This window comes from Corapipo altera, unplaced genomic scaffold (genome assembly GCF_003945725.1).
Source record: "Corapipo altera isolate COAL_440 unplaced genomic scaffold, ASM394572v1 52b, whole genome shotgun sequence".
Classification (NCBI taxonomy): domain Eukaryota; kingdom Metazoa; phylum Chordata; class Aves; order Passeriformes; family Pipridae; genus Corapipo; species Corapipo altera.
This window is the reverse complement of record NW_020884922.1, coordinates 1144291-1152059: the sequence shown is the minus strand read 5'-3', so window position 1 is coordinate 1152059 and position 7769 is coordinate 1144291. Positions and strand designations below refer to the sequence as shown.

The 7769-nt window shown below is 42.4% G+C and overlaps 1 protein-coding gene across 3 annotated transcripts in view; it reads right to left on the bottom strand.

Moving 5' to 3' along the window:
* MATN2 (matrilin 2) overlaps nucleotides 1-76 on the bottom strand; it is a 68997-nt gene extending 68921 nt beyond the window's left edge. For all 3 annotated transcript variants that reach the window (XM_027657020.1, XM_027657018.1, XM_027657019.1), the window contains exon 1: nucleotides 26-76. The gene's annotated coding sequence lies outside the window, so the exon portion shown is untranslated. The remainder of the gene's footprint in view (nucleotides 1-25) is intronic.
* Nucleotides 77-7769: the final 7693 nt, after the last annotated feature.

The window sequence follows — 7769 nt, the reverse complement described above, 5'->3', positions numbered from 1 at the left end:
GGGCGGGCGGCAGAGCCGCGCTTACCTGCGGGGCTGGCGGGGCCGCTCCGCTCGGCGCGGGCGGCGGCGGCGGCCGGGAGCGAGCGCGGAGCCTCCTCCCCCCGGCGCGGCCCCGGACGGCGCTCCCCCGCCCGCCCCCCGGGAGCAGCAGCCTCCCGCCAGCCCCGTCCCGGGTGGCACTGTCGTACCGGGGAGAGGGAAAATGAGGAGTCCCGCTTGGCAGACACCGACCGCCCTGCGCAGAGTTTCAGAGCCGGTGCGGCCCCGGCAGGAGCCGCGGGTGGCCGGGCTGCTCTCTCCGCAGCCGCCTCTGGCGTCAGGGACGCGGTCCCGCTCCCTCCCGCCTGCCGTGAGGGAAGAGACGGGATCGACGGCCGTGGTGGGACAGGGGCCGTCGGCCCCACGCCTTCCCACCTGATGCCGAGGGACGCGGGACCTGCTCCCTCTCTCCAGCCCCGGCAGGGACAGGGGCTGGCGGCCCCTTCGGGGCTCCCGTCCCCGCGCACCTCGGTCCCGCTGCCGGTTCCTCCCTGCTCTGTGCCGCGAGGCGAGGGGCTCCTGCAGCCCTGAGGAGCAGTGCCTGCCGCCGCCGAGGGGGCTTTCCTGCAGCGGGGCCGTGGGGTCCCTGCTAGAGGAAAGCGGTGTGATTTTGGCCAGCGCATCCTTCCCTGGCCAGCGCCGTGCTCCCAAGGCCGGGCCCGCGCTACCTTCCAGGGAAGCCGACCAAGGGAAACGCCGGGGAATGGAAATCCCATTCCCCGCGCAGAGGACCCGCGGGCCAAGGCAAACAGTCCCTGGTGAATCATGCGGTGTCTGCCATCGCGGCGAGCCGGTGGGAGCCTCCGTCGAGGAAAACGCTGAGAGAGGTGTGAAATAAATGGGCCGAGTAGCAGGGGCCATCAGCTGTCACAGCAGCGGCACAGTCAGTAGTCCAAGAAAAAGCTGAGTGTGGGGTTTATATAAACACTTAAGGTACTATTATTAATGAAAAAGAAAAAATAAATTTCCTGCTTTGTTCCCAAGCAATTGTTTCGTGGAAAAAAAAACAACAGTGAAAGCCATGCAAACGGCAGAGGTGAGCCGGACTCACTGTCACTGTCCAAGAGGAAAGGGATAAATCACTGAGCCATGACAATTGCAGTGCATCCCATACCAGATGGATTCAAGAGAGGGATTTGCCCCCCTCAGAGTTGCTGGGATAGTGAGCAATTCTGGCAATCAACAGAGCAAATTTGTGTAAGTTTTTTAAGGCACAACTAATTGTCTGTGAGGTGGGTGTACAAAATCTAATCGCTAAAAAGATGTAGATAACAAGAAAATCTCAAACTAAAAGGGGACAGATTCATGTCATCTTTAATTCTGAGCACTGAACCTTTTTTTGAGAAAAGGGAAAAATTAAAAATGTAGATGAGCATTGATAGACATTGTAGCAAACCCAGCAGAGCCAAGTGCAGAACAATTCACCCATTCTGCTTCATCCTTGTAATGTAGCATAGAATGAGGCCCCAAACATGGTCCTAATTAATGCTCTATCATCTTAAAATACAGAATCTGTACTTTCATTTCACTGTGCTGTGGCTTGAGGCATCGGCTGAGTTGCTAGAGGAAGACAAAAGACAGGAGAAGAAAGTGTTGTGGTAAGAAGATCATGTGAGTGCCCAGAGGCATTCTAGTGGCTTCAGCTCCAACTTACACATAAGAGATCCCAACACTAGCTCTTCCCAGAGGCCATGCAATCTGCACCTCTTGGCAGGTTGAACACATGGAAGGTATCCCAGCTGGAGATCAAAAGAAGGGGTATGACAGCAGTGAGTCAGCCCAAGGCATCTATTTTATTTTTTTTTTTCATAAGAGACAGAATAAAAGATGGGGGGAATTTTATTTGACTTTAATAATCAACTTTGGTATTTATTTAATACCATACCAAAGGACTATGTATTCCCCACCTTACAGAGTCTCAGTCTCTTTACCAACTGTCCTTTCTCAAATGACGAGCCTCTGTCCTCCACTCCCACAGTGTGACTTCTTTTCGATTCAGGAGAGACATTGTTCAGTCTGTCAACATTTAGGAGGATGGACAGAGGAAGGTTAGAAGATGTATAGTAAGAAAAAGCTGGAGGCTTCTATCAAACTGTGCTTTGCAGGCAATTATTAAGCTTGAAGATTGCTAACTGGATACCTCAGGCTTTGAGTCCTCTCTTTCTTTTCTTGGCTTCTCTTAGTGCCTGGAAGGATTGCTCTCAGTCTGGAAGAAGCTCCCAGTGATGTACGCTGCTTTCAAGTTATCACACGCAACCACATAATGTAAAAATCATATTTGAGAAACTACGTTTCATCTTATAAGCAGATGTTTTAGTAAAGCAGTGAATTGATTTTCCTTCTGCTGTTAAAGGACTGTTTTCAGACCTCCCTGGTATTTAGACACTTCTTACTAATTTCCAGTCTAAATGTATTTATGGCCATTTTATACTTGTTTCCAAGTACCAACATTGTCTCTCAACCTAAACAACTTATTTTGTTCTCCCAGGCTTGCCTCCCCAGTGCATTTAGTAACAACAGTAATTTTCTCTTTCAGCTTTCACTCTTGTTTTACTCAACAAGCAAGTTCTTGCTGTGTAAGTGCTGAGCTGGTTCCTCTGGGTGCGTGTGGCAGAACTGAACTCAATATGCCATACAAGCTCTCTCCAGATCATTTCTATTTATTGAAAGTACTTCTGATGTGGTCAAGGATGTCATTATCATTTTCGGTAGTCATGATACTGCTGATGGCCGATGGGCATCTTTGTGTTCAGTTTGTATCTGCAGCTTCACCTGTTTGCCAGTAGATAAATCCTTTCTAATATATGATCTTGAGGGTCTCTTCCAACATTGATGATTCTGTGATTTTATAATATGGTATTTCATCTCTTCTAGTTCTTCCAGTTTTTCAGTTTCTAACTAGCATTCTTGATTATACTTATCATAGATAATAAAGAAGATAATTGATTTTTCTTTCTTTTGGGTTTCCTTTGGATTGGATTCAGTAGCAGTAGTAGAAGTATCCTTTCACTACCTAACCATGTTTAATTCGGCTACAAACTATACCAAGGTTACTACAGATCTCTTTGGCATCTCATACTTTTTGTTTTACTGCAGTTTTGCTTTGATGCCTTTTTCTGTAAAATAACATCTTACATTTGGATGGAGGACTTTTTTTCATGTTAATAGGTACAAATTAAATTATTTTTAATATCTAGTAGTATTTTCAAGAAACCTTTCATCCTTTGTCCTTTCACTACAACTTATTTTTCGAAATTTTCTTCCTCTTCAGTCTTTAAAAGCACAGTGATCTGGTGAAGAGCCAAAACACTGGCAAATGCCGCTGCCGCCACCAGTGATGGTAAGCATGTTTTGGAGAGTTCCCAAGTTAAGTTTTTTTTACTTTGGGTATAACAGAAGATTCATCATATGAGACTATGATGCAGAACCTAGAGATGCTGAACACCATCAGTGGGAATTTTTTTTAGCTCACTTCCCACCTAAATTTTTCCATAATACTGTCATTCAGTGCATTACTAACAAAACTGATAATAGAACACAGGTCTGCTTGGGGAAACAGATTTTGTCAAAATATCCTTTTTTCTTTCTTTTAAATGGGCTGTGAAGTGGATCAATATGGTGTCAAGTGTAAACATTATACACTTGGACATTTCTCAGGCACTGATATAACACAATATTTTGACTAGGGAACTATAATGGTATAGCAACAGCATTGCACATATGAAATAGATTGTGAAACACATGATACATCTCAGCTGTATGTAAGCAAAGAATACTCGGTGAGTGTGTTTCAAGAGAAATTCTGTAAGGATAAGTTTTTTACTCCATAGTGCTCTAAATTCTTCATCCACTACATTAAAGAAAGCATATTCTTTTTGGCTACACCTTAAAGCTGTGAATAATTCAAGCAGAATGTTTAGAAAACTTTGGAGTGGGATAGCAAAGAGCTGAAAGACCCATTAGAGAACTGGAAAATATACCATCGAGTGAAAAACTCAAGAAATGCCTTTAATAACTCAGATTAAGGAGGTGACTTAAGGGCACCATAAGTAACTATATGAGGGACAAAACCTCAGTAAATGGTGTCTTCAATGCAGCCAACAGAAGTGTAACAGCACTTAATGATAAAAAGCTGCAGACAGAAAAATCAGATGAGAAACAGGCTAGTTTTTCTACATCTCCATCCTTCATATTTGATAACATTTTGTAAGGGATTTTTTTTCTCCTTGGTAATTTTTTTGAGTAATAAAAGACTGTTGTAAGGCAATCCATAAATTAATTCAGAAATTAATCAATGTGGGGTTATTCTTTACCTTTTGTTATGTAGAAGGCTCAAAAAAGAACTTGTGCTTAATTCCAAAACCGATGCCTAGACAGCATGTTCAATAGTTGCCCAATCTTCAGCTTGCTCAGTTTCACTGCCCTCTTGGTGCCTGCACTTCTGCATTTTGGAACAAGTTTTCTCCATGTGGAGCTTGGCATTCACTTCCTGCCTGGGCCCCAGAGGGATCTGATATGGAGAAAGGCACCACCAGTTTGGACAGGGCTGAGTGGGCTGGTGCCCACCTCATGCCCAAGCCCCCTGCAGCCGTTCAGCCTCCTGAGTTCCTCTGTCTGTTCTTACAACACACCCAGCACAAGCTGGCAGAAATCTGCTCCTCACAAAAGGCAGAAGTGGCAGTCCCAGTGCCAGGACAGTCCGAGGTACAGGCATGGCTTGGCTGTTGCTACCTGCTGTTTGCACAGAAGCTTGGAGCATATGTCCTTGAAGTGTGCCTGAGAGCAAGAACAGGGTGACCAGCACAAGGATGTGCAGAGAGCCAGAGAGATCGCCACCCCTTATTGGCTCCCAAGGTCTTCTGCACAGCCCTGGCAGCAAGAACTAGACTTTTTGTCTTCTAGGTGTTGCAACAAAGGGAATTAACATCTATATTTCCTTATGCACCAAGTTTTACTGGGGTAATTGCTACAAACCTAGGTGTTGCAGGGCCAAACTTTCAGGAGTCAAATATTTTTTAAGTTTATGATTTTTTTAAGAAACCACCAAAACTTCTAAACATGCATTTAGTTTGAAGGCCATGAGTAATCTCCTTTAAATCTAAATTCAGTGCAGTGTTTGGTGCCTCCAATTATCTCCTCAAGATGGTTCATCACTCAGACTTAACTGGAGGGCAGCATCATAGCTGTACCACGGCCAAAAGAAAAGATGTATGCAACATTTAATGAACATCAACTTTTTTGTATATATACATATATATGTATATATATATTCTGTATATTAATATAATATATATATTACACATATAATGCATATTAAAACATTATCATAATAGCCTTTTAATAGAACATATTTCATCTGTGATATCCAGAGCCAGCAAGTTTCATTAATTATACTTTTTGTATTAACTTTTTCTTTTAAACACGGACCAGCTTATGTGTTTAGATACTGCATTCTTGTTGATACCTGCTACAAGACAGTCTGCTTCTTTTTAAAGTAGCAATCATCACCTAATTTCATTAAAGAGGAAATGTCAGGAGCCACAGCAGTGACAGATCAGGCAGGTATTTGTGCTGCAAATGATATCACAAAAGCACCCAGAGATCTGACTGGAGTGGCTACCATTTGGTTGCTTGGCATCTGAAACCTAAATTTTAAATGTTGATGTAATTTTATTTTTTTTTAATCTTTGATCTACACAGTTTTGTATGAACACCATTGGGTCAAGAGCCAGACTGCCTAAATTCTGCCATAGTTGTGGTTCAGATGATATTTGGGTGCCTATTTTGAGCACAACACATTTATTACATAAGATTAATGAAGAACCTTGCTATTTCACTTAAGATCCAGACATGTGAAAATTCAAACACATTACTACGTTTAGAATATTTTTCCTTGAGCGAGGTCTGATTTAGAGGAAGCATTTTGCATGCTTTCTGGATCATGTTGTAAGATCTAAGTTGGGCTCCTTGTGTACGTGAACACAATTTTGTCCCAAGACCTGGGTAAGAAAATATTGTCTTGGATTCTGAAGGAGAGAGAGTTGAATTTAAGCATGGTATGGCTTAAGTCACCAAGGGAAAAGCTGAAAATGCAATTTTACTGATCATATGATCAAGGTTACAGCAAAAGTAAAGCCTGTGAATCTACTTGGCAGAGTGGCAAACCCAGGAAAATTTTTCAGCTAGTTAAGGTAGGTGAGTGGTGTCTGCAGATGAATTCAGTATATATTTTATCAACAGCATATAACTTCATTGAGTCCTGCCCCTGATGATATCATATATTAAATTTTTTTCACTAGTAAACATTACCCAGTCTGGATGGTAATCATAAGTTACCACACAGTTCTGAGGAAAATGAAGAAAAGATGTAACCTTGCTTTTCAGGTACCCACTGCGAGAGTTCTCATTTTCTTCTTCTGAAACATTTTAAAGAGTCAAATGGGGTTTCCAAGAGAATTTCAGTAGGAAGAACTTTGTTAATTGCAATATCTGGGCCTCAACAATCAAAACGTTTGCATTCTGTCCATTTCTCTGAGCCATTGAGGATGACTTCAGCTGCTATTCATGGCAAGCAGAAAGATGGAAGTCTGCAATGGTACAGAGACAGCAGGGCAAAAAGGGCTGATCTGAGCCTGTATGTCCAGCCATGCACACCAGTGAGTTATTTGCCTTTTTCACATGCCTTGAGAATAAGAAGTGATTCTTAGAATTAGGTACAAAACCAGTCAAGACTCTAATCCTCAAAAATCTGGAAATGAAACACAGCAAAATCAACAGGGAAGTGTGAGAAAAAAATGCAAGCTCTTTACAAAGTCCTTCAAACCCTTCATTCTGTTTCAGTTCCCCCGGTTTTATATGTATATAACGAAGTTCACAAATAGTGAACTGTGAACAGAACCATGCAATTCATGTATCATCAGTCCATCACTGACACTGAGGATGGCCCTTTTTACCACCAGTGAGAAATAAACACTTTGTCATTACATCTTTGTTTGAGTCTTTACTGAATTTGCTTTTAACCAGCAACATGTTCCTGGAATTATGGAAAGTGGCAGCTGAACACAAAGGATTCATGTAAGAAAACAGTATGTTTTCAAAATATCTGTCTCTTAATTTCTTTTTTGAGGCTATATAATGTACCATGTACAAATTAGGATCACGTAAGTGTCAAGCAGGTGGCTAGCTACAGGAAGAGACACTCAAAACAGCAAAGAGAAAAGAGCACATCTTTAGTAGAACGTGCTTGTGGGATGTAGCAAAAGGATACTGTTTTTAGGGGCATGATGAGATAAAGCATATTATCTATTCACTTCTTCAGGAAAAAAGATTAGATTTAGCCTTGAACCCTATATCCTTATCTTTTATTTCAGTGATTTTATGTGATAAAAATGGAGAATCATAAGGTAATTGACAACCACTGACCAACTGTAACATACCTGCTTTACATGATAGTAGTTTGAACCACAACAGACATCTTGGCAAAAAAAAAAAAGTAGAGAAAGAAAAGATTGATATAACTTTACTTTCAAGTTACTGTAGGAAATCTGAAAAACCCACTGTAACTATAAGGAACCTGCGTTCTCCTTTTTTTAAGATACCAAGTACCTGCTGATCCAGCACTCCAGGAGTCAATGGACACTTTCATTTCAGTGAGCACTGGGCCCAGGAAGGGCCGTCTCTTCTAATTATATAATTAAGACTGGTGCTTCAACTGATAGACTCCAATTTGC